The sequence below is a fragment of the Oncorhynchus gorbuscha genome, linkage group LG25, assembly GCF_021184085.1.
Source record: "Oncorhynchus gorbuscha isolate QuinsamMale2020 ecotype Even-year linkage group LG25, OgorEven_v1.0, whole genome shotgun sequence".
In the NCBI taxonomy this organism is placed as follows: Eukaryota; Metazoa; Chordata; class Actinopteri; order Salmoniformes; family Salmonidae; genus Oncorhynchus; species Oncorhynchus gorbuscha.
Window position 1 is genome coordinate 45,034,528 of NC_060197.1, and position 26,065 is coordinate 45,060,592.

At 42.4% G+C, this 26,065-nt stretch overlaps 1 protein-coding gene across 6 annotated transcripts in view; it reads left to right on the forward strand.

Moving 5' to 3' along the window:
- elavl2 (ELAV like neuron-specific RNA binding protein 2) overlaps positions 1–26,065 on the forward strand; it is an 82,083-nt gene that overhangs the window by 15,375 nt on the left and 40,643 nt on the right. For 2 of the 6 annotated variants that reach the window (XM_046329177.1, XM_046329181.1), the window contains exon 1: positions 15,816–15,971. The exons of 2 other annotated variants lie outside the window; for them this stretch is intronic. The gene's annotated coding sequence lies outside the window, so the exon portion shown is untranslated. Of the gene's footprint in view, positions 1–13,648; positions 14,020–15,815; positions 15,972–26,065 lie in introns of those variants that run through there. 2 more of the 6 variants (XM_046329178.1, XM_046329182.1) reach the window with 2 other exon arrangements.

A 26,065-nucleotide genomic window follows, 5' to 3' on the forward strand; every position in this document is an offset into this window, starting at 1 on the left:
CTATGAGACTGGAAATTGATCTAAGGTGCAGACTGTTTCCATTGATTTATCCTTGAGATGTTTCTACAACTTGATTGGAGTCCACCTGTGGTAAATGCAATTGATTGGACATGATTTGGAAAGGTACACACCTGCCTACCTGACAGTGTATGTCAGAGAAAAAAAAACAAGCCATGAGGTCGAAGGAATTCTCCAAAAAGCTCAGAGACAGGATTGTGTCGAGGCATAGATCTGGGAAAGGGTACCAAAAAATGTCTGCATCATTGAAGGTCCCCAAGAACACAGTGGCCTCAATCATTCTTAAATGGAAGAAGTTTGGAACCACCAATACTCTTTCTAGAGCTGGCCGTCTGGCCAAACTGCGCAATCGGGGGAGAAGGGCCTTGGTCAGGGAGGTGACCAAGAATCTGATGGTCACTCTGACAGAGTTCCTCTGTGGAGATGGGAGAATCTTCCAGATGGATAACCATCTCTACAGCACTCCACCAATCAGGCCTTTTATGATAGTGGCTAGACTGAAGCCACTCTTCAGTAAAAGCCACATGACAGCCTGCTTGGAGTTTGCCAAAAGGCACCTAAAGGACTCTCAGAACATGAGAAACAAGATTCTCTGGTCTGATGATACCAAAATTGAATCATTGGCCTGAATGCCAAGTGTCACGTCTGGATGAAACCTGGCACCATCCCTTTGGTGAAGCATGGTGGTGGCAGCCTCTTGATGTGGGGATGTTTTTCAGCTGCAGGGACTGGGAGACTAGTCGGGATCGAGGGAAAGATGAACAGAGTAAAGTACAGGGAGATCCTTGATGAAAACATGCTCCAGAGTGCTCAGGATCTCAGACTGAGGCAAAGATGCAACTTCCAAAAGGACAATGACCCTAAGCACACAGACAAGGCATGGCTTCGGGACAAGTGTCTGAATGTACTTGAGTGGCCTAGCCAGAGCCCCGACATGACCCCCGATCTAACATCTCTGGAGAGACCTGAAAATAACTGTGCAGCGACGCGCCCTCATCCAACCTGACAGAGCTTGAGACGATCTGCAGAGAAGCAAATGGGAGAAACTCCCCAAATACAGGTGTGTCAAGCTTGTAGCGTCGTACTCAAGAATACTCGAGGCTGTAGTCGCTGCCAAAGGTGCTTCAACAAAGTACTGAGTAAAGGGTCTGAATACTTACATAAATGTGATATTTCACATTTGCTAACATTTCTAAAACCCTGTTTTTGCTTTGACATTATGGGTTATTGTATGTAGATTGATGAGGGGGAGAAAAAAAATTCATCCATTTTAGAATGAGGCTGTAACATAACAAAATGTGGGAAAAGGTCAAGGGGTCGAAATACTTTCTGAAGGCACTGTGATTGGACACCTGAAAGTAAGGTCATTCTCCCTTTACATTAATCAATCCAAAATCAAATGTGATCTGTGATCACTTCAAGGAAGGATGCATTTCAAACAGGCCGCAAGTCATGTTTCCATGAGTGCTGGGGCTTCTTTGAGTGCTGGGGCTTCCATGAGTGCTGGGGCTTCCTTGAGTGCTGGGGCTTCCTTGAGTGCTGGGGCTTCCTTGAGTGCTGGGGCTTCCTTGAGTGCTGGGGCTTCCTTGAGTGCTGGGGCTTCCTTGAGTGCTGGGGCTTCCATGAGTGCTGGGGCTTCCATGAGTGCTGGGGCTTCCTTGAGTGCTGGGGCTTCCATGAGTGCTGGGGCTTCCTTGAGTGCTGGGGCTTCCGTGAAGATGGTGATGAACATCAGGTTGAAGTTGAAATACATCTGGCATCGGGTCCCTTCATCACAAGCACATTTTCTAAATCTAAACTGAATTAAAAAAATAACCATTTGAATGTACTTGTATTTTGTCCTTCACAATGAAACGGGACTGTGGATCTGTCTCGGTCCGTTCATTTGTACCGTTAGTCACACTCAGGGGGCGCCGCCGGGGATTGTGGTCACTATGAAAAGATATCACGTTGGGCCCCACCACCACAGGCCACACCAACCTTGCGAAATTGCTGGAACCACACACCTTCAGAACCAAATCGACCCATTCGAAGCTTTAAATAACTCCTACCTTTTGCAGGCTTGCAGCTCATCTTGTAGGTCAATATTTAATGTACGATATTTACTGACAGTGAGCTGTGAAAGTATAACCCTGTGCAGAAATGCATGCAACAGTCTGCATACAGTGGAATTTCACTATCTGATGCAAGACTGATACCCTCTATAAGAAATGTGCCTTAGGCCATCTTTTATATTGTAAATGTCATTTTAATGGTAAAATTATTGAATGGGAAATTCTCTTAACATTAATGAATAACTTAAAATAAATATAACTTTAAATATACCTTAACTCCTCTTCAATAACAATAATAACAATATCATCTATAGAACGATATAACAAACAAAATAATAAAATCAGCAGCAGATTTTTTGGAACGAAGTATACATACCAACGAGACAATAATCAGCTGTAAAAGTGGAAATGAAAAGGCCTGATGGTGGCGCTAGAGGAAAGGTCAAGAGGTCACCAAATCAACAGGTTTCTTCCCCTTGCGGCGGTCTTGATTGTGCACAGCAAATTTTTATGGCAATCCAGCCATTATCTTGTTCTCAGTCTTGTTCTCAGCCTGTGGGCATTATGTGTGTAGTGATCCAATATCCATAGCCATGCCATTAAACAGTTATCACTGGCCCTCGCTCAGCCTTACTCACCCAGAGCCCAGCGCCGAGCCTTCTTACTAGCAAAGTCACTGATCAAGTCTTTGAAGTCCAGCTTTCTAGCTAACTGACTTTCAATGGACAGCATGGCAAGACTGCAAAGCCTGTCCAGGGACATAGTGGACCTCAAATAGTTGTTTATCAGTTTTATCTTACTGAAAGCTCCCTCGCCACAAGCAACAGTCACAGGCAGTGTGCAAAATATACGTAAAGCAATGCACACTTCTCCCAAAATGCTTTGCAGCTGCATCTTACAAATTGCATTCGGGAGACCAAGAGGGGACAAGATAGGAGGGGGAAGTGGCAGTATATACAGTGTCCAGGAGACCAAGAGGGGACAGGTTAGGAGGGTGGCAGTATATACAGTGTCCAGGAGACCAAGAGGGGACAGGTTAGGAGGGGGGAGTAGCAGCATATACAGTGTCCAGGAGACCAAGAGGGGACAAGTTAGGAGGGGAGAGTAGCAGCATATACAGTGTCCAGGAGACCAAGAGGGGACAAGTGAGGAGGGAGAGTAGCAGCATATACAGTGTCCAGGAGACCAAGAGGGGACAAGTGAGGAGGGAGAGTAGCAGCATATACAGTGTCCAGGAGACCAAGAGGGGACAAGTGAGGAGGGGAGAGTAGCAGCATATACAGTGTCCAGGAGACCAAGAGGGGACAAGTGAGGAGGGGAGAGTAGCAGCATATACAGTGTCCAGGAGACCAAGAGGGGACAAGTGAGGAGGGGAGAGTAGCAGCATATACAGTGTCCAGGAGACCAAGAGGGGACAAGTGAGGAGGGAGAGTAGCAGCATATACAGTGTCCAGGAGACCAAGAGGGGACAAGTGAGGAGGGGAGAGTAGCAGCATATACAGTGTCCAGGAGACCAAGAGGGGACAAGTGAGGAGGGGAGAGTAGCAGCATATACAGTGTCCAGGAGACCAAGAGGGGACAAGTGAGGAGGGGAGAGTAGCAGCATATACAGTGTCCAGGAGACCAAGAGGGGACAAGTGAGGAGGGGAGAGTAGCAGCATATACAGTGTCCAGGAGACCAAGAGGGGACAAGTGAGGAGGGGAGAGTAGCAGCATATACAGTGTCCAGGAGACCAAGAGGGGACAAGTGAGGAGGGAGAGTAGCAGCATATACAGTGTCCAGGAGACCAAGAGGGGACAAGTGAGGAGGGAGAGTAGCAGCATATACAGTGTCCAGGAGACCAAGAGGGGACAAGTGAGGAGGGAGAGTACAGCATATACAGTGTCCAGGAGACCAAGAGGGGACAAGTGAGGAGGGAGAGTAGCAGCATATACAGTGTCCAGGAGACCAAGAGGGGACAAGTGAGGAGGGGAGAGTAGCAGCATATACAGTGTCCAGGAGACCAGAGGGGACAAGTGAGGAGGGGAGAGTAGCAGCATATACAGTGTCCAGGAGACCAAGAGGGGACAAGTGAGGAGGGGAGAGCAGCATATACAGTGTCCAGGAGACCAAGAGGGGACAAGTGAGGAGGGGAGAGTAGCAGCATACAGTGTCCAGGAGACCAAGAGGGGACAAGTGAGGAGGGGAGAGTAGCAGCATATACAGTGTCCAGGAGACCAAGAGGGGACAAGTGAGGAGGGGAGAGTAGCAGCATATACAGTGTCCAGGAGACCAAGAGGGGACAAGTGAGGAGGGGAGAGTAGCAGCATATACAGTGTCCAGGAGACCAAGAGGGGACAAGTGAGGAGGGGAGAGTAGCAGCATATACAGTGTCCAGGAGACCAAGAGGGGACAAGTGAGGAGGGGAGAGTAGCAGCATATACAGTGTCCAGGAGACCAAGAGGGGACAAGTGAGGAGGGGAGAGTAGCAGCATATACAGTGTCCAGGAGACTAAGAGGGGACAGGTTAGGAGGGGGAAGTGGCAGCATATACAGGTTGGTTGGCACACAGAAGGGACTTTATCCTCACTAATCTGCCCAACTTTCGGAACGGCAGGAAATTATTCTACAATTTATTTATTTTTTGCAGTGGTGTGGAACCTAGTGTTCAAGTCAGTTATGATGTCGTCCATAGCAGTAAAGAACACTGTGTTCCAAAACACTGTTGCTGCACTGTCCTGAGCCGTCTCCTCTTGAGAGGTCTCATCATGGAATCTCTTCCCTTTCCTCTGGCGACTGTGTTCCTTGATAAATTGAGGTGCAACATCCATTTGCGTGGCAATCAGTGTTGCCTCAGACAGGAGAGACTCTCATCCATCTCTAAGAGCCTGCATCTCTCTTCCTTTTAAGGCTCTGATATTGGCTGCCTCTGTGTCAAGTGAGATTTTTCCTGACTGGATAATCACATTCTTGTCCTCAATGCATTGCAGTACCTGCAATTATGCCAACTGATGTGTCATTCAACACAATGCTGCTCACCTCCTTCAGGTGGAAGTAGGGCTGGTTCAGGGTTATGGGGATGGGGAGACAGGGCTGTTTCAGGGGCATGGGGATGGGGAGACAGGGCTGTTTCAGGGGCATGGGGATGGGGAGACAGGGCTGTTTCAGGGGCATGGGGATGGGGAGACAGGGGCTGTTTCAGGGGCATGGGGATGGGGAGACGGGGCTGTTTCAGGGGCATGGGGATGGGGAGACAGGGCTGTTTCAGGGGATGGGGATGGGGAGACTGGGCTGGTTCAGGGGGGGGATGGGGAGACTGGGCTGGTTCAGGGGGATGGGGATGGGAGATGGGGCTGGTTCAGGGGGATGGGGAGACGGGGCTGGTTCAGGGGGATGGGGATGGGGAGACGGGGCTGGTTCAGGGGGATGGGGATGGGGATGGGGAGACTGGGCTGGTTCAGGGGTATGGGGATGGGGATGGGGAGACTGGGCTGGTTCAGGGGTATGGGGATGGGGAGACTGGGCTGGTTCGGGGGTATGGGGATGGGGAGACTGGGCTGGTTCAAGGGGATGGGGAGACTGGGCTGGTTCAGGGGTATGGGGATGGGGAGACTGGGCTGGTTCGGGGGTATGGGGATGGGGAGACTGGGCTGGTTCAGGGGTATGGGGATGGGGAGACTGGGCTGCTGAGCCTGAAGCTGTATCTGTTGGGCCTGGCACCAGGCAGGGACAGGGAGAACTGATTTATTATGAATAGCTTGCTAAAAGTTTTCCTGCGTTTTATTAAATGTCGACTAAAATAGGAGCGAAATGTAAACACTCAGAATTTTCTGTGAAGATATTAAGTAACTGATTGTCAGGGGAGCAAAAGTAGCCTACTTCACTACGGACCAATCACCTATCAGGTTAACATCCACCACTCACGGACCTTCCTTTGTGAAACATTGGGTGACACGCTGTCATCGTTTCTTTTCTCTCTCCGGTCTTTCCTTTTTGTTTTTTTGGAAGCCAGATTCTTCTTTTAGGAAGCTGAGACATGATGACCCACCGGCACTCCTCACTTGCAATTCACTGCTAGCGAGTACCACTCGCGTCTGGTTTGGGGGGCAGGACCAAACCTTTTCATGTAAATAGAGGGGAGTTGGGCAATGCAAAGACTCTCTGGATGTTAACTGTTTTGCCAAAAACAAGAACATAAAAAGAAACCGTTAGTTTTATTAGACACCCCTAACCCCCATTAGGTACATAAAAATGTACCTAATGTTGTAATCATTTGATAGAATCGTCCTAAAGGCGATAACCCTAAGGTTATAGCCCCCCACCCCTCCCATACGGCACCCCTAACACCCCCCCCCATACGGCACCCCTGGTCACATGCAATATCTCAGACAGGACGGGGACAAATTTCACGAAACTTGGGTGAATGGCCCAATGCAAGAGCTATGGTAATTAACAGAAATGTGTCAGTAACAATATCTCAATTGGCCCAAGTGGGAGAGGGGATACGCTGTTTCATTAATAATAATAATAATAATAATAATCATGGGAGGCAATATGTTTACTATTGTCATTTGATTTTGATTTACTGTTCGTTAAGTTAATCAAATATTCTCAGAGGTCACCCATCAAAATCTATTACAGTGGGAAACCTTCTCACAGCTTACCTTTTCAAATCTCAATTTGACGGAAATGTACGATATCTCATTTCAATTTCCCTTTGGTCTGTCTCTCCCTGTGTATAACACCCATCGTGATTATTGCCTATAAGGTAGCCAAGTAACAGGCTCTTTTTAAAAGCAGTCTTTAACAATAATTATGCTCATTATCTCCTTCAGCCTTCTCAGGGAAGGACACACTGACATGTTTCACTCTGGTCTCAGTGGGGTACATTGTAATCACCTGAATGCAACACGGGAGCCATTGGCACTGAAGGGTCTCGGATACAGAGCATGCTAATGTCTCAAAAGAACCGCGATTGATATTGTACCTCCTCTGCGCGAATCTATTGGAGACGGGGTGAACGGAAAGGATGCATGAAGGATGAAAATGCTAATATAGGTACCATTTGACCTGCATTGGATTTGTGACACAAATGCTGAAAGGTTAGCATTTGAAACAGTGTACTGGTAAACAAAACCAAAGCATGGGTTGTTTTCATACCTGGTCCATAAACGGCTTACAGGGTAAGAAAACCAATATGTAATTTTATTTGGGTTAACTGTCCCTTTATCAGCTGTCCCTACATCAGCTGATATCTCAAAGTGCTGTACAGAAACCCAGCCTAAAACCCCAAACAGCAAGCAATGCAGGTGTAGAAGCACGGGTGTACCCATGACTCTTATCGCTGTAATTTTATTTGGGTTAACTGTCCCTTTAAATCAAATCAAATGCATTTATATAGCCCTTTTTACATCAGCTGATATCTCAAAGTGCTGTATAGAAACCCAGCCTAAAACCCCAAACAGCAAGCAATGCAGGTGTAGAAGCATGGTGGCTAGGAAAAACTCCCTAGAAAGGCCAAAACCTAGGAAGAAACCTAGAGAGGAACCAGGCTATGAGGGGTGGCCAGTCCTCTTCTGGCTGTGCCGGGTGGAGATTATAACAGAACACTGCCAAGATGTTAAAATGCTCATAAATGACCAGCATGGTCAAATAATAATGACAGTAGTTGGCGAGGTGCAGCAAGTCAGCACCTCAGGAGTAAATGTCAGTTGTCTTTTCATAGCCGATCATTTAAGAGTGTCTCTACTGCTCCTGCTGTCTCTAGAGAGTTTAAAACAGCAGGTCTGGGACAGGTAGCACGTCCGTTGAACATAGCCGCAGGCAGAACAGTTGAAACTGGAGCAGCAGCATGGCCAGGTGGACTGGGGACAGCAAGGAGTCATCATGCCAGGTAGTCCTGAGGCATGGTCCCATTTAACAATGGGGGTTGGGGGGGATTCTTAAAAAAAAAAACACCTAATAGCAGGAACAGCACCATCTAGTGGTCAGAACCTAGTAATATCAGAACGTAGGATGGGACATTAAACACTGTTACCGAAGCTAGAGTCCTGAGCCGTCTCCTCTTGAGGTCGCATCATGGAATCTCTTCCTTTTCCTCTGGCGGCTGGCTAAACCCAATTACTAATTACTCTCGCAGCTCCATACTACTTGTAAAACATAGAGAATACTGATACTGTATACTCGTTGTTGAGGTGGGATTAGAGTGCAGTGTGGGGGTGTGTGGATGGCTTTTGACTACTTATTTGTATTCCTCATGTCTTACTCATTGTTCGAAAAATGTTTGGTCCAAATCGAATGTTGGGTACTAAAATGATTGAATATTATATGAATCCTATAACTGAAAATGGCCCATTTGGGTGCAATCAATTAGCTTAATTTCTGAGATCTTGTTATTTGTCAACAAAGAATGTTTCCGAAAATGCTCATTTTGATTCCAACAACAGAAACGATTTCAGAACAATCTGAGGTGGTGGATGTGGAAATCCTCTTTATTCTGCTTTTTAAGGTGGAACGACCCACCATTTAATGACACAAAGTGTGCAGGTATGAATTTCGGGAGAAGGGTAGAGAATCAGGATGGAGCCATTGACTTGTGGTGAGAGGACTGGATATGTCCATTTAACTCTTTCGGTTTTTTTTTTCCTCCATTTTTTTTAAACAGTGGTATTAAAAATACTGAGATCAGAAACTTTTTGATATCTCATATCGTAGACTTCGATGAACGAGGTCTGAGCATATCGCTAGCAATCCATGCGACATAGACCTTTTCTGCAGGCAATGACCAACAACACCCTCTTTTGCCTCCTGGGTGGAATGTTTATTCATATTGTTTCACAATTTCTCAATTAATAATGTTTTTCTTTTTTAATAACACATACGGTGTTTCTATGTCAAACAGTTTCGTTATTTTTCAGTCTTCTGTGATGTATATAAAGTGTCAAATTGGGATGTAAATTGAATACATTTCAACTCTATATATGACACGGTACAGGTGTCGTCTTTTTTAAGTCCATAACCATGCGTGTGAGGTGTGTAGTATACTTCTGTTTCAACTTAAATTTGCTTAAGACTACCCAGAAACACTCTGTGTGACCCTGAGCAGTTTAATCCAATTTTTAGATGCTAACCCCCCCCCCCCCAAATAAAAATCTAACAGACTTCCATGTTGTGTTTTCGCTTTGCATTGCACACAAGCATTTCGCTACACCCACTAAATATGTGTACAGTATGTGACCAATAAAAGTTCATTTTGCCCTATTTGTCCGAGCTAATCAGCCTCACAGTATGGGCGCCATGCTGACAGAGACAGGAAGTATAATGGAGCATGTGACTGATCTGAAGAGGGGGTGTAAGCATCCAATTGGAGAACTGCTCTGTGACGTAAGGGTTGCCAAATTTAATGATAACCGTCTACAGTCTATGGATATCTTCCAATGTGGGACACTTGCTGCTTAACAGGTACAGCTAACTCAAACACTACTCCACTGTTATTCAGATGGGATGTTAGTTATCATAACTGTACCTACTTAGTGCATTCAGAAAGTATTCAGGCCTCTTTTTCACATTTTGTTCAATTACAGACTTATAAATTGATTTAAAATGGTTTTTTCCCCCTCATCAATCTACACACAATACCCCATAATGACATCACAATACCCCATAATGACATCACAATACCCCATAATGACACAGCAGAAACCAGGTTTTTAGACATTTTTACAAATAAAATAAATAGACTATCGCATTTACGTAAGTATTCAGTCCCTCTACTCAGTACTTTTGTTGAAGCCCCTTAGGCAGCGATTACAACCTTAAGTCTTGGATATGACGCTACAAACTTGGCACACCTGTATTTGGGGAGAGTCTCCCATTCTTATCTGCAAATCCTCAAGCTCTGTCAGGTGTTTTTTATACATGAAAAAAAAAATATATATATATATATATATATTTCACCTTTTATTTAACCAGGTAGGACAGTTGAGAACAAGTTCTCGTTTACAACTGCGACCTGGCCAAGATTTTTATTGATTTTATCTTCATTTGTAAAGCAAAGCAGTGCGACAAAAACAACAACACAGAGTTACACATGGAATAAACCAAACCTACAGTCAATAACACAGTAGAAAAATCTATGTACAGTGACAGGTTGGATGGGGAGCGTGGCTGCACAGTTATTTTCAGGTCTCTCAAGAGATGTTAGATTGGGTTCAAGTCCGGGCACTGGCTGGGCCACTCAAGGACATTCAGAGACTTGTCCCGAAGCATCTTCTGCGTTGTCTTGGCTGTGCGCTTAGGGTGGTTGTCCTGTTGTAAGCTGAACCTTCGGCCCTGTCTGAGGTCCTGAGCACTCTGGAGCAGGTTTTCGTCAAGGATCTCTCTGTACTTTGCTCTATTCCTCTTTCCCTCGATCTTGAGTAGTCTCCCAGACGTGACGCTTGGCATTCAGGCCAAAGAACTCAAACTTGGTTTCATCAGACCAGAGAATCTTGTGGTGGCTTCTGTCTGGCCACTTTACCATAAAGGTCTGATTGGTGGAGTGCTGCAGAGATGTTTGTCCTTCTGGAAGATTCTCCCATCTCCACAGAGGAAATCTGTCAGTGACCATCAGATTCTTGGTCACCTCCCTGACCAAGGCCCTTTTCCCCGATTGCTCAGTTTGGCCGGGCGGCCAGCTCTAGGAAGATTCTTGGTGGTTCCAAACATCTTCCACTTCAGAATGATGGAGGCCACTGAGTTCTTGGGGACATTTTTGGTACCCTTCCCCAGATCTGTGCCTCGACACAATCCTGTCTCAGAGCTCTAGGGACAATTCATTTTACCTCATGGCTTGGTTTTTGCTGTGACATGCACTGTCAACTGTGGGACCTTTATATAAACAGGTGTGTGCCTTTCCAAATCATGTTCAATCAATGGAATTTAACACAGGTGGACTCCAAGTTGTAGAAACATCTCAAAGATTATGGAAACGGAAACAGGATGAATGGAAACAGGAAACAGGATGGCCCTGAACTAAATTTCTAGTCTCATTTCAAAGTGTCTGAATACTTATGTAAATAAGATATTGCTATTTATTTATTTTTTAATACATTTGCAAACATTTCTAAAACTGTTTTTCGCTTTGTTTTAATGGGGTATTGTGTGTAGATTGCTGAGAATTTTTTATTTTATTTTTCATCCATTTTAGAATAAGACTAAGGCAACAAAATGTGGAAAAAGTCCAGGGGTCTGAATACTTTCCGAATGCACTGCACATTTGAGTCATTTAGCGGACGCTCTTATCCAGCGCGACTTAAAGGAGCTATTAAAGGGTGAAGTGCCTTGCTCAAGGACACATCAACATGTTTTTTTTTCTTCACCAAGTCGGCTTGGGGATTCGAACCAGTGACCAATGCTCTTAAATGCTATTCTACCTAACATCCATATTTATATACTTGTGGGGTTAACCTTTTTGAGTGTAATCAGAGAGGGTCATGGGTAAAAACAGTTGGGTTGATACCTTGATTTGACTCCTCCAATGATGAGCAGTTGGGTGGATAGCTTGATTTGACTCCTCCAATGGTGAGCAGTTGGGTGGATACCTTGATTTGACTCCTCCAATGATGAGCAGTTGGGTGGATACCTTGATTTGACTCCTCCAATGATGAGCAGCTGATGGATAGCTTGAATTGATAGGTTACCACTCTATCACTTTCTGAAATATAACTAACTTGTGATTATTTCAAGGAAGGAGGGAAGCATTTTGAAAAACAATTGTTGCGGTCAGATTTTCCTTCATCTTCCTATCAGCACTTTTTTAAATGTCCTTTTAAACTATTTGAGAATATAGTCCAATTTCAATACTTTTAAAAGTGTTTCCCAACCCTAGTCCTCCAGTACCCCCAACAGTACAAATGATAGATGTAGCCCTGGACACAAGGGCTTGATGATTAGTTGACAAGATTAATCGTGTGTGTGTGTGTGTGTGTGTGTGTGCTTGTCCAGGGTTCAAATAAAAATATATGTACTGTTTGGGGTGCTGGAGGACCAGGGTTGGGGAAACACTGCTTTAAAACACTATTTTCTCCCTTCCATGAACTAATCCCAGATTGAGCACAAATTGATAGGTGTAAACACAACCGATCCAGCCATGTCACATCAAGAATTTCTTTAAGGAAAGCTGGAACGAGGCCATTGTATAACATAATTCACTGTTATGGCTGTGCCAGTGGAACTTTCTGCTGCAATTTGAAATTGTCATTCAGTACAACAAAGCAACGTGCAGCACTTTGACGAATTACCATCAGGTTGCATTACCTAAATAAAACACTGAGTGCTCAAATGAATTGTGATGTAAATGCAGACGAGGCTTATATTATGTAGGCCTGCTTGACGACCATCTTGAGAACATGACAAATGCACAGGGTGATGCTGATACTCCAGATTTATCACTTTAAAATGTGTCACTTGTGCTGTCGGTGCCGCTAGGATCATGTTTCACGCCCTTATCCCTGCCTTTAACCATTGCACAGATAAACAACAAAACAGGTCTTGGACCTGTTGTTTGGGGGCAATAACCTATTATAGGTTATGTAGGTTTCCACACACAGTATAGTTATCCATACCATTTTTGATGATGCACAATGTAGGTCTATCCACTATTCAACATCTAGATCTTTTGAAAACGTGACTTCTACTTGTACTGGGGTAATGCTTACGTACACCTTGTTATGAATAACATAGCTAAAACGCTGTGGGGAAAGCAGTAGGCGAAATGTCTACACCCGTTTAGGAAGTACAAGGCGCATAGGAAAACCTCGTGTTCTCTGTCAGAACCGTGGTTCGCTGTCCTTGGTGCTGAAAGCTGTGGGGGGCTGAATGCCGATTTCAGGTTTTCTTCGTGCGGTGTGCATGGAAATACGACAGCGATGCCTCTTATTCTACACACTATTTTGCGTTGGTGCAACATATTGGCTTTTATAATGTGCAGTACAGATCTGTAGGAGATAGCATTTTAATATCGTAGACATATGGCACACGGAGTAGACAAGGCTATATTGACTTTACTTCACAGCTTTTCAAGTTGGCAGTTTAGATGCCTCAACGAATAACGAAAAGTTGAGAGGGGCTTTAGATTATAGCCTACTTCATTCAATTGAAAATACGTTCCCACGTGTTGGAAATGTGTCCTTACATGATCGACTCTTTTCAATAGGTAAAGGATCTTACTGTAACCTATAAAACGGCAAGATTCTAAAGCGTATTTTTCCGTTCAATCCACGACAAATTTAATTATCAAGCAAGACATTTTGTCATTCCTGCGTGCCAGATATTATGTGGCAAGTCAGTATTGTTAGACATCAAATTCCATATTAAGGGGAAAAAAACGTGATATTTTTGAATGGCATCAAATAGAACCAATGAGAAGCCCGACGAGGACGCGTTATAGCCAATTACATTCAGGCACCTCGAATGCATCACGGTGAACGGAGCTACTCCGGGTATACTTCCGCGTGCATGCGTGCTCGTGTGTGTAGGTTGAATGGATGAAACAACGAGAGCGGAGAGGTATAGCGTTGCTGTGATACGGCCCTATATATTTGCTGACAGGACTATCTTCCTTTTAAAGACAACCTCCTCCTTACATTGGTTTTCACTTAGTGATGTCGCGTATTTGTGTGGTGAACCTGTAAAGAGCAAGACAGGCAGAAGCCAGCTTTTTTAATTATTTGATTCATTTTATTTCTTCAGTTATTTTGATTTTATTTAATCCATTGGCTGAAAGGGACTCATTTCTGTATTTTGGTTAAATAAATATTTAATTTAATCATTTTATCTTGTTTATGTGTTGATTTCTGTTTCCAAGTTTGAACTAAGAGAAAGGCCGAATTCATCTTTTTATAGCCTATTTGCAAGTGTCTTCTTCATTCTCTATTTTTAAAGAGATTGTTTGGCTAAGGACGTCCGTAACTTTCATTTGTAGAAACGGTAAGACATTTATTCATTATTAGCCTATGTGAAATCGATATTTTGTGACTTCCAAGTTTTATAACAATATGATTGTAGGCTGTTGTTTGATATCGTAGCCTGCACTCTCATCGCATGAGAACCATAGCAAAATGTTCCAGTTACATTTTTGTTGTGGTCTATTTTTTTCCAGAGATTAATTGTGTAGAATTGCGATGCATAAATATGAATATCTCGATTAGATCAATCCATCTGCGCCTAGATTATTTGCTACCCATGTCAAGTTACATTATGTGTGTCAAGTGAACGCGAATCTTTGGGTTTCGCATGTCTTATTGGTAACCAAGCCACGAGTGTGAATACTACAATATGCATTTGATAGGCTATAGGCAGCGCGTTGTCTTCAATAGTATTGGTTAAACTGGTTATATATTCTGTAGTCTTCTTTTCTGTACAATGGGAGTGACACATTTACTGATAAGTAAGCCGGTCTCTGCACATGGATGGTTATTTAGCTTATTACCAGTTTACATGATTAGGGTCGCAATCCCAGACCCTATCCTACGTAACTAGGATAGGTTATGGTCTAAACTGCACGACAAAAAAGTGCCATAGTTTTTTTGGAGGGGGGGGTAACTATGGATTGGTGGTAGCCTTGCCTGATTCATCGATTTAAAACTTGGTGCATTACTCTCTAAATACACTAATTGATAAATACAACTAAACGCATGTAATTTATGCACTCACTCGTTTGACAATACAATTTGGATTGGCTATTTTAAACAGGCCCTGGAATTAATTGAAGAATCGATGATGTAGATCTAAGGTGTGAAACATTTTGCTTGCGAATTCACGTGCGATTTGCATTTAAACCCAGACTACCTGAGACTAGCCTATGCACCACGAAGACCCACATTCAGGTGGATGTCTACCAAAGGAGGCTGCTGAGGGGAGGTTCACTCATAATGGTTGGAACGGAGAGAATGGAATGGCATCAAAACACATGGAAACCATGGAAACCATGTGTTTTGATGTATTTCATGTCATTCTACTCCAGCCATTACAACGAAGTGGTCCTCCACAATTAAAGGTGCCACCATCTTCCTGTGATGTCTTAAAAAAGGCTGTAAATCAGAGATGCAGTGGTGGGAGTTTAAGGGCTCTATCCATTTAAAAGCATAATTAAAAGTACCCCAATCCTTTCACCTGCACCCTGCTTTAAGTGGGCAATCTGAGATTGATACATCAATTTTAAATTAATTATATAGCCATAGATGATTTAATATTGATACATTCCCCTTAGATCAACTGTGGTACCCCATCAGAACCCAGAATACGTTTGTTTACTATTGTTTGTAAACAAACACTATAACCTCAACATGGTTTAAACTATAATTTGAATTTCATGGAGGGTCAGTGTTTTTATCCATTGAAATCTGTCTAAGAATTCCTCAGCTGTTAACCAAAACAGTGGCGGGAATGGGCTTTGTTGTTTGCTACTGCAGATTGGCCCTTCAATTAGTCAAACAGAAGGAACTTCAAATTGTAAAAAAAAAACACAAAAACACAAAAAAACACGAGGGCAAAAAAATTAACAATGCATTGCACTAGGCTACAGGGTCTTCATTTTGATTCATGAATATAAAAAACAAACATGGTTTTGCTAGTTTTTTCTTTTACTGTCTGGAACCTTGACCTGGATGACCCATGGTCTATATGCACCTGATGCAAATTAAAATGTGCCTCCCTTCTATTTGGGCTGATTGACAAGTGGAATATTCCAAATCCTACAAATCCAAGTAAGATACCTCTGCTATTGGCTGCCTATCTTGTCGCTTTATTTAGGATGGTTACGTTCCCGCCACTGTCCAACCATTCTCGACCTTGCAAACTTTGGAGAAGGAGCGGTCATTAGTTGCATGGACTTTCGTCAATTATACAAATTGTTGTAAAAACTCTGTTTATTACCCAAGGTAAGAACTGTAAATAATATTTTACTGTATCCCAACGAAAAAGCCAAACCGTAAAAAACTAAATAAAACGGCATGCTCTTTAAAATGCTAAAGCTTGCTAGCTAGTTTAGTGGTCGTGAGCCAACCTTTTGCAGGGACATCTCAGCGTGGCTTTCCACAGTATGTATTGGTTCACTTTCTAACGTCAGCCGGCTACAATTTTGCACATGCATTATGTTTTTGCCCTTTTTTTGTTGTTGTTGTTGTTAGTCAATGTTTTGTACTGGTCCAGGTAGCTAAGTCCATTGTAGCCGACCTAACATTTAGAAAGTGAACCAATGTATGCCAGCAAACTAAATAGGTCACGTAGACAATATATTAACGACGTGGCCACACTAGTTAACCCGCTTACTGTTAGTCTAGTCGACCACGGGTTTAGTTGGTTAACTTATTTGACAGGCAACGCAGTACTTTTAATGTTAGTTAGTGACCGGTCGGCTGAGGAACCTGGGTTGAAATGGTCTACTGCTTCGTTGAAGGCCATTTGAAACAGGCAGCGTGTTTTTAATTAGCCACGGGTCAATTGCTGGCTATGCAGTAACGTTATACCGGCATGCAGATTGTCATGCGGTTCATGTCAAGATGTGTACCCACGAGTTGGCTTGTCACACAGTCAATACATGTAATATTAGTACTTGTATCTAGTTTATATGCACAGACTCGAGATAACAAATCACGGGTGCATATTCACCCATAGCACACGGTGTAGGAGACAATTGATTGGTAATGCAGCGCGAGGTCAGCACGTTTTGTTACTCGAGCAATTAACGCAGGTGGCAAAGATGAACTAATTGTAATGGCAGCTCTCGTCTCCCTGCATGCAGTGTGGCATTCTTCTCCGCGAAGCGCGCACCTATTGAGGTATATTCCAGCTATTGAGGTAATTGCTGGTTCTGGTTGGTTCTAACTTCCAATCTTTTATAGCTAGCTATGGTATTAAAATATAACATTGTGCATCCCACCCTCATGTTATTGTAAGGCCTGTGTTCCAGGTTGACGCCTCACATGGATGCTTTAATACAACAAGGCACGAGGGTGTGTGGTATATGGCCAATATACCATGGCATGACGCAACTTCCTTACCGTTATTATAAACTGGTTACCAATGTAATTCGGAGCGTTAAAAACACATTTTGTCATACCCGTGGTATACGGTTTTGTTATACCACGGCTGTCAGCCAATCAGCATTCAGGGCTTGAACCACCCAGTTTATAATTAATCTGAAATGGCCTCCAATCAGAATATGCTTGAATAGAAGTAGCACATGAAACTAACTGGGTTCAATGTCTAAACTTTCTTAAAATCTAAAATGTGTTATTACTGTATTTATACATTAGTTCACTCATCTTGTTATACCATTTGTCCACACCTCTCATGAAAGTGGTGTACGGACACATGGGGAAACAACTTTTCATCTAGTGGTTTATAATTTTCTGTTAGATTCTGTTACTTATTGGTCTTCTTATAGTTCGACCAGCGAAACACTCAGTTGGCATCCCTAGTGCTCACGGTTTTTATCTGACCTTGGGTACTGAACAAGCAGTGTCTGTCGAGATGCTTCAGCATTGTCTCAGGCGTTTTTGTTTTCCAGTGAGTAGGCAGTCTGCAGTGAGTAATCAGAAGGTCATGAATAGATTACGAATCATCAAGGCAGCAACTGGAAACGTGGCCAGTGAATATTTACTAGGAGGCTGCTGACTCATGTGTCCTCTCTGGTCTTGTAGGGAGGGGTGGTGGGAGGGCGTGGTTCAGTGCTTCCCTCTTGTAGCTAGCTCAAGTCTCATCTCTTCTCCCTGAACAATATTGCGACACTAAGCCAGGGATTCCCAAACTCGGTCTTCAGATTCCAAGGGTTGCACTTTTTTTTGTGTTTTTTTGTCCTAGCACTACACAGCTGATTCCTGTAATCAACTAATCATCAAGCTTTGATAATTTGAATCGGCTGTGTAGTTTTTAGGGCAAAATACAAAATGTGCACCCCCTTGGGATCCTGAAAACTGAGTTTGTGGAAATGCTGGCTTAGGACAAGGTAAAAAAAAAACTAGGTTTAAAATAATTCATTGGCAAGGTGGTAGTTGGTAAATAGAAACTAGAATTTGCTTGCTATTTTTAAGTTGATGTTCGGGGAACATAAATTGAGCTAGTTTCTTTTTTAATCTTTCCTGCAAGTCTCTAACAGTTTCCAAGAATTGGCCTAAGATGCTGTTTGGGCAATTCCCTTCCTCATATATCTCATGTTCCTTCCATGATCTCAACAGATACTGTGAGGGACATAAGAGGGGATACGAGTGGTTGTCTTGCTGTTTTCTTTTTGAACCCAGACATTTTAGCCTTTTCTAAATAAAAGACTGCTGACAGAACGCTTAAAGCGCATGAGAGTGAGTGAACTTCCAAAGGCCATGTCAGTGTGCAGCCCTGTCAAGAGAAATGGGTTCGTTTACAGTGGGTGGTTCCAGCTGAAAAATGTTACTCCTGAAAATTCTAAACAATTTCCTGTTCAGAAATTGCCCATTTTTATGTGAACAATTTCAAAATGTGTTTTTTTTTTAAAGGACGTGTGTTACAATCACCACTGGTCAAAACCAAAAAAAGGTACAAAAATAAAGGTCCCAGCTCTTTCTCTCTGCAGTGAAGGAAGGTTGAGTCCTATGGTGTGTGGGGCTCACGCCCTCGTGCTATATGTTGGCCACAAGGTGTCCCTCTCCAGTGTGTGCAGGTCATTACCCAAGGCCAGTAGCCGCAGTGTCCTTGGACTTGTATCTGCGTCATGGTAGCCATCATTAGCCATGACTAAACTTCTCTGCCTTCTAATGCAGTGGTCAAAGCAGGTAGCAATAGCCTTATTTTTTTCCCCATCAATGTTTACATCACACACTCAAGTAGAACTCCTAGGGCTTACTTATAATTATATTTTTATATATATATATATATAAAATGTTTTACTTGCTTGTAAAATTATTTAGCTTATTAAGTAGAAGTTCTGCCCCCCCCAAGTCTGATTCTCCACTTGAATGTAATTGTAGAGGACCTACACCTTCCAGACCCCAGCCCTGCCTCTAACCCACATTGCAATTGAATTATCCTCAATGTTTTTACTCTCCATTTATCAACGTCAAGTTGTTCTCTTGGCAAATATGAGTTTTATGTTAGGAAAGATGAACAAAAAAAACCTAAATATTAATAAAACATTGGTCGCGGCTTATGGTACAGAAATTAACATTCTAAACTCTGGCAACAGCTCTGGTGGACATTCCTGCTGTCAGCATGCTAATTGTATGCCCCCTCAACTTAATACATCTATGGCGTTGTGACAACTACCCATTTTAGTGGCCTTTTATTGTCCCCTTACTGAGTTACAGTTCATATAAGAAAATCTGTCACTTGAAATATAACATTTTATTGTCCCCCGGCACAAGGTGCACCTGTGTAATGATAATGTTTAGTCAGCTTCTTGATATGCCACACCTGTCAGGTGGATGGATTATCTCGGCAAAGGAGCAATGCTCTTGAACAGGGATGGAAACACATTTGTGCATTTTGAGAGAAATATGCTTTTTTTTTTGTTCGTATGTAGCATTTCTAGAATTTTATTTCAGCTCATGAAACATGGGACCAACACTTTGTGTGTGTGTCATATTTTCTTAGTCCTGTCTCTCAAAAGGTGCCATTTCTGTAACTATTGCAGTGCTGTAATAGCAAGAGTCGTGTGTGTGTGTGTGTGTGTGTGTGGGGCTTGGTTGTCTTAGCCAATTTGTGGTGGTAGAGTAGCTACTCCTGTGACGTGAACAAAATAAATGTCAGGGCTCATTGTATGTGATGAAGTGCTATGCATTAATGTTCAAGGACACCCACACACACCCACACTGAAAAGGGCCCTTTGGAACACCCTGACCTTAACAACACACAACTATGATTCTCCCGTAGTCTAGTACGGCCTGTGCATCTGCTTGCTTCCTTCCATGAAGTGCTAACTGCAGTCCTAAGAGATCAATAGTGTCATTTTAGCTGAGAAACACTGAGGGGCTGGTTTTGCCGTCACTTTGAGGTGGGTGGCTGACTGACTATCTAGTTAGCAGATGTTTGTTTCGCAGAAGCATTAATTCAGAAACGTTCTTTCAGAAATATTGTATACTTAGAACATGGAACGTCGTTGAACTTGCTTAGTCCAGGCAAATTAGGCCCTTTAATCTATTTCCCCCAGAGTCTGATCTCGTGCATGACGGTTTTGTGTCTGCGTCCAGTATGAAGGACATTAGGTGGTTTCGCTAGTTAGCAATTGCGCTAACGCTAGTTAGCAGCTTCCTTCAAACTGCACACAGACAAATGAGAAATGTTACCCATGAGTTCATCTGACTGAGAAAGTAAACAAACAAAAAGGTCTTGCTGCCAAAATCCTGAACTATCCCTTTAACTCACATACCCAAGTAGATTTACTTTAACAGTGTAAACTAATAGTGCAAAACCTACTGCTAATATCTGAAACTCTGTACAATGCATTTGTACACTAACTAGATGCACTCACTGATGTCAGTCAGTGGTCATTGCAAAGCACTCACCAGAGAAACGTGATTAGGCTCCTCTGTTTTTCACAATCTGAAAAACAGAAAATATTTAATCCATTAAAGTTTTTTTTCTTTTTCTGTTCACAGAAAATTGCCTTAATCTGCATTTGCTGTACCTGCTCATATTTCTTTTATTAAAAAAAAAATCCTTAATTTGATGTGGCTTGTGTGGAAGGTGAGGTTCCTTTTTCCCACAGCATGCTCCGCTCTTTACTCTGAACTGCCTCGTGTAGTGGAATTATCTGGCCCATACGCTACCAGGGTTTTCTAAGACAACATTAAACCTGTCTTCTTGATTATTCCTTTTTACAGTTTTTACTGCAAGATATGAATTGTCACTGTTCATGTTATCTATTAAAACCTCTCTGAACCACCCATCCCGGATCCGGGATAATTGTCATCAGCAATGCTGAATAGAAAATATTACTAGAAAATATTCCTTAAATTTAAAAAAAATCCATAATGTCCACAAACATGTCAAGCGTTATTTATAATCAATCCTCAGGGTGTTTTTCAAATATCTATTCGATAATATATCAACCGGGACAGTTGGCTTTTCACTAGGACCGTGAGTAACAATGGCCGCCTTTCTCTATTGCGCACAACTCATTCTGAGAGCCCCTACCTATCCACTTACGCAATGTGGTCGTTCACACTCATTCTTCAAAATAAAAGCCTGAAACTATGTCTAAAGGCTGACACCTCAGGGAAGCCATAGAAAAAGGAATCTGGTTGATATCCCTTTAAATGGGCAACAGGGGCACTTCCTGATTGGATTTTCCTCAGGTTTTTAGCCTGCAATATCAGTTCTGTTTAACTCAGACAAAATTTTGACACTTTTGGAAACTTTAGAGTTTTCTATCCTAATCTATCAATTATATGCATTATATGGCTTTTCAGTAGGAGCGAGAGGAAAAATGACTACCTCTGTCTTTTACGCAAGAATCACTCTGAGAGCCCTCAGCTGGCTACTTACGCAATGTAGTCGTTTACGCTCATCCTTCAACATAAAGGCGTGAAAATATGTCTAAAGGCTGTAGACACCTTAGGGAATACGTAGAAAAAGGAATTTGGTTGATGCCCCTTTCAATGGCCAATAGGGATGCATAGGAACACAACGGTTTCAAAATAAGAGGCAATTCCTGATTGGATTTTCCTCAGGGTTTTGCCTGCAATATCAGTTCTGTTATACTCAACTTTAGAGTTTTCTATCCTAATCTGTCAATTATATGCATATTCGAGCATCTGGTCCTGAGAAATAGGCCGTTTACTTTGGGAACGATATTTTTCCAAACATGAAAATAGTGCCCCCTAGCTTCAAGAGGTTTTAAAACAAATTGCGTAAATGGCCCGCCTTTATCTTGAAAAATTAAATTAATGTTTAAATTGAAAGGGTTTTCAGTCCTAAGCAGTGGTCTAAAGTGCCACAAATTTGGTTGCATATGCAACTAGATATTTTGCTTTGTGACCAGGAGTTTTTTTAAATTTGGGCTGTGCGACTATGGGAAAAAGAGTTTCCCAGATGATTGTTGTAATGTGGATTCGCTGTAGTGTTGAGTGCCCTAGAGACGAGCAAATGCAGAGTCGTTAGCGTCTTGGTCGCTCCATTACTATAGTGAAGATGGCTTCCTTCTAGTTCAACCAGGTCAAAAGGTCTGACCTGTATTACAGAGCGCAACATTTTTTAAACTTCCTATAGCGGCTCACTGGGACTGCTTTTTACATAGTGGGCTGTTCTAAAACTACTCATGCGTCGATGTCGTTAACCATTTGTTTCCTCTTTGTTCAGTCGTGTTAGCTCGTTGGCTAACTAGCTAAACCTGGTAACCTTAACAGTATATCCATACATTTGGGGGCACAGCGAGAACTTGATGTTCTTAAAGAGACAGTGTACAATTTTCTATGTAATGGCATCTCAACAGGAAATGGTGCTTTTACACAATGTAGCAACCTTATATTCCACAAATGGAATCTCAACGATGGGTATTCGTATGAATATTATGGCTCTTTATAATAAACAAATGTATTTACAGGGTTACATATTCGTTTCTAGCCCACCACGTGCTTCACAAGTGTCCTTTATTGGGCCGATTATGAATTGTAGTTCTCGATCAATATGAATTGTAGTTCTCAATCAATAAAAATGAATCTTACTTTGTTGGGAGTATCAGTGCCACGTTTTTTCATTTATTTAGAGGCCTGGTCTTATTATATATTTATGGTTTTATGTAGCCTAAATTTAATAAATTTATGGTTTTATGTAGCCTAAATTTAATAAATTATCATTAGGTAGGGCTCTATTAAAATCAGTTATTGCATGATTCCATTTTGGGTTTTTACCAAATACATAAATATATTTTTTGTCCACAATGTTCAAACCAGGAGACGATGTTGAAGGTCTGGGTATAAATATGATGAATGTAGATTTATGGGTGTAGCGTAGCCTAGTGGTTAGAGCGTTGGACTAGTAACCAGAAGGTTGCGAGTTCAAACCCCCGAGCTGACAAGGTACAAATCTGTCATTCTGCCCCTGAACAGGCAGTTAACCCACTGTTCCCAGGCCATCATTGAAAATAAGAATGTGTTCTTAACTGACTTGCCTGGTTAAATAAAGGTAAAATTAAAATAAAAAAAATAGTTAACATTTTTAATTCACACTTAGCGAGAGGCGGTTGTTGTATAGCGATGTTTTTTGTAGCGCACATTTAATGGTCGAGTTTACAAAGCAAGTACCCACTAGATTGATTTAAAATAATCATCGTCATTCTGGCAGGTAAGCGTAGGCTACTTTGTCGTTAACATTTTGAGAAGGTTAGCCCGTTTTCACTAGCGTCATCGCTAACGGCTACACAGAGGGAGACGAGAGCATCGCAGACGGCGACGTTTCTCATTGGCTCTTGAGAAAGTTGCAGGAAGTATGAATCATGGATGCTTTCTGTTCATGTTTTATGATACACTTGGGCAAATTTAGTTAATTTTCAATCCATTTAGTTGCTTCCCTACTAAGAGAAATACTTTTGAATCCTGTTTCAGTGCCTGGATTCCGTGAGGGCCGTAATGGTTATATTTGGAATGAGGCTTTCCACAACCTATTGTTCCTGCAGTGATGATTTGCCATCTTCAAATGTTTTCATATTGTTTTTTTTAAGCAGGTAATCACCAACAAGTCTAGGCCTACCAGTAGCATATGCAAATTTAAGGAGCTTAAGACTGTCAGCCAAACAACATTCGAGGCTCGAACCACCCAGTTTATAATATTATATATCCATCCACATTGCAGGATTTGAATGGCAAAAGGGGCGTAGGAGAGAGACTATCCAATCGGACACCTTAAAAAAAAACAAAAAAAACGAGTGAACACTTGCTGTTCACTTGTCAATCAAAGCTCAGGACAACAATAGACTGCGCCACAACTCTGTGGCTGGCTGTATGAAACGTGCAAAATAAAATGTGTCAACAATTTAGGCAAAGTGGGTTTAGATTCATCGGTACCACTTGCATTGCATAGCGTCATGCTTTTCCCCCCTCCTCCGTGTAAAGAAATTGTACTGCAACCATCCACACCACCCACAAATTGTCCCGGGAGGCAGGACAGACTGCGTTTCCCTGTCATCGCTTGCTTCGACAGGCTCCTATCCTATCAACAGATCGCGAGAAGATTCATATCGCTCATTCTAGCTTGAGAGCGCTCGACGGACTATCTAATTTTAAACATTTTAAATGAAAAGTAGCTAAGTTAATATGAAGTCGGGAAAAAAAATATATAGTCTGACCACGTGAAGGCCGGCGCTAATGGAAAACACTGGGTTGCAGCTCTAGTTTAAAGTTTTATTAATTAACTTTAACCTGTAAGTATTTGTTGGAACTAATGTTATTTCTGTAAATGCTTTTATTGCATTGAATCACAGGCTGTAATAAATCTTGCCACCTTTAAACTTTTTTTATTTATTCTTATGTTAATAGCAGTTCTTTGTAGTTGGTAATTCAGCATTGGTAGAATTCTGTCATAAAAAAAAGCATCATGTGCACAATGAGTCTATTCTTAAGGGAAAAATTAAAGCTGCATATCTGTTATTAGTCACCACTTACACGTGTGTGTGTGTACTAAACAAAAATATAAGCTCGACATGTAATGTGTCGATCCCATGTTTCATGAGCTGAAATTTAAAGATCACAGAAAATGTTCCATACGCACAATTTATAATTTCTCTCAAATGTTGTGCATATTCCTGTTAGTGAGCATTTTTCTCCTTTGACAAGATAATGCATCCACCTGACAGGTGTGGCATATCAATAAGCTGATTTTATACAGTCATTGCATAAGTGCACCTTGGGCTGGGGACAAAAGGCCACTCTCTAAAATGTGCAGTTTTGTCACACCACACAATGCCACAGATGTCATGTTTTGAGGGAGCGTACACGTGTCATGTTGACTGCAGGAACGTTTCCAGAGAATTGAATAGACATTTATCTAAAATAAGCCGCCTCCAACATTTGTTTTAGAGAATTTTGGCAGACCACTTGTATGGTGTCGTGTGGGAGAGCTGTTTGCTGATGTAAATGTTGTGAATAGATTGCCCAATGCTGGGGTAATGGTACACATTTTGCATTTTATCAATGGCAATTTGAATGTACAGAGACCCTGACCATATCCTGAGGCCCATTGTCGTGCCATTCAGCCACCGCCATCACCTCATGTTTCAGCATGATAATGCTCGGCCCCATGTCGCAAGAACCTGCAGAATCTAAGGAATTTATTTCAATTGACTGATTTCCATCTATGTACTGTAACTCAGTGACGTCTTTTTAAATTGTCATATTTTTATAGTTTTTGTTCGGTGTATTTTAGTAAGGGGTAGAAATGGCGATGGATAACTTTTTTGCTGTCGTGAAAGCAGTCCATCTGGAGCTAATTGAGAGTTCAGAGGGATTGCAGCATCCACAGGACGCCATTGTCCCACTGTCTCTATTGATTTAACTGGCATGATTCATTCAGTAGAATGTCTTTCCCACTTACAAACACCCCTGCAAAGTGTCTTCTGAACCCTATTAATTAGCCTGGACACTAATCAATGAGACAACCTGCACCCCCCCCCCTCCCCTCCCCCCCGGGGCCTGAGTAGAGGTACGTAATCCGACAAACTGAAACAACATGTAACCCGGGGCCAGATTACAATAGTGCCACACTAACTTTGTATGAAAATATGACCGAGCCAGTATGTTTAGGTTCTAAAGGCAGCTGGTCATGAAATATTGACTAGTAAGAGTGTCAGAAGTAGACATCTTTTCACCTTCACCACATTTAAACGGACACATTTAACTCCTTTTTAAATTAAGCTTTCTCTACAGTCTTTGCCAGGTGTTGTTGCTTTTCATGACGTGCATAGCCCCCCCCCCCACCCCCCACCCCCTGTGTGAAAAGGGTTGTGGGATTCAAGAGAACCAGTAACTAAGGATGCTGCATTCTAATTAGTCTTTTTAAAGGGAGCCTG